The sequence below is a fragment of the Bison bison genome, unplaced genomic scaffold (assembly GCF_000754665.1).
Source record: "Bison bison bison isolate TAMUID 2011002044 unplaced genomic scaffold, Bison_UMD1.0 scf7180017864371, whole genome shotgun sequence".
NCBI classification, from domain to species: Eukaryota; Metazoa; Chordata; class Mammalia; order Artiodactyla; family Bovidae; genus Bison; species Bison bison.
The window spans coordinates 6,434,086-6,435,829 of record NW_011494943.1 but is presented as its reverse complement, the minus strand read 5'-3'; positions in this window follow the sequence as shown (position 1 = coordinate 6,435,829).

Genomic DNA, 1,744 nt, shown 5'->3' with positions numbered 1-1,744 from the left:
TCTTGATCTGGCCCCCATGGCCAAGCCACAGTTTTACTGTTGTGGTTGGTAGCTCAGCTGGAAAAGAATCCGCTGGCAATTCAGGAGACCCCAGTTCTATTCCTGGGTCGGGAAGATCCTCTGGAAAAGGGATAGGCTACCCACTCCAGTATTCTTGGGATTCTCTGGTGGCTCAGCTGGTAAAACAATCTGCCTGCAATGTTGGAGACCCGAGTTCGATCCCTGGGTTGGAAAGATGCCCTGGAGAAGGGAACGGCTACCCACTCCAGTGTCCTGGCCTGGAGAATTCCATGGATTGTATAGTCCAGTTCACTTCAGTCGCTCAGTTGTGTCCAAATCTTTACAACCCCGTGGGCTGCAGCATGCCAGGTTTCATTGTCCATCACCAACTCCTCGAGCTTGCTCAAATTGAGTCAGTGATGCCATCCAACTATCTCATTGGGCACCTACCAACCTGGGGAGTTCATCTTTCAGTGTCCTATCTTTTTGCCTTTTCATACTGTTCATGGGGTTCTCAAGGCAAGATACTGAAGTGGTTTGCCATTTGCTTCTCCAGTGGACTACGCTTTGTCAGAACTCTCCACCATGACCCGTGCATCTTGGGTGGCCCTACATGGCATGGCTCATGGTTTCATTGAGTTAGACAAGGCTGTGATCCATGTGATCAGTTTGGCTGGTTTTCTGTGATTGTGGTTGTCATTCTGTCTGCCCTCCGATGGATAAAGACTGTATAGTCCATGGGGTCGCAAAAAGTCGGACATGACTGAGCGACTTTCACTTCTGTGGCTGTTACAGCAGCCAGCAGCACATCTTTTGACTGATGCTCAATTTGCCTCCTACAGAAGACTTCTAATTGGTGAAAACTCAGACTAAATAAATATTTTAAATTCACTCCACTTGAGGAGAAGTGAAAGTCACTCAGTCGTGTACAACTTTTTGTGATCCATGGACTGTAGTCCACCAGGCTCCTCTGTCCATGGAGTTCTCCAGGTAAGAATACTGGAGTGGGTAGCCATTTCCTTTTCCTGGGGATCTTCCCAACCCAGGGGTCGAACCCAGGTCTCGTGCACTACAGATAGATTCTTTGCCGTCTGAGCCACCAGGGAAGCCCACTTGGGGAGAAAGAGTCCTGCAGATAATCCCTTGGATCTTTGATTGTATCTTCTACCCTGTCCTTCTGTGTCTTAAACCACCCTGCAGGGGTCACTCTGTGATTAGAAATGGAATGTCTCTAAGGGTTACTTTAGGTCCAGCTTGGAATACAACTAGACTAAATTCAGTTCATGTCAACAAATGTTTGAGTGCTTACTCTGCACAGTCCACGACTGGGCCCCTGTTCACATTACGGGGTCTCTCAATACCCTTCGGGGCTTCCCAGGTGCCTCAGTGGTAAAGAATCTGCCGGCCGATGCGGGAGATGCAGGAGACTCGGCTTCCATCCCTGGGTTGAGACGATCTTTCAGAGGAGGGCATGGCAGCCCACTCCAGTACTCTTGCCTGGGAAGCCCTGTGGACAGAGGAGCCTGGCAGGTACAGTCCACGGGGTTGCAAAGAGTCGGACACGACTGAGCGACTGGGCGCTTGAGGACTGGTACAGCTTCCTTCACGTCCACCTTTCAAGTCTCGTTGCCAGGACTCCACGTCGAACAGCTTCAGGGAACACACTCAACACCATGTTGTACGTGAAGGGTTCCACCTACCGTGCGCCGTGCCCAGGCTTCACAGCTCCATGAGGCCGTCTGGC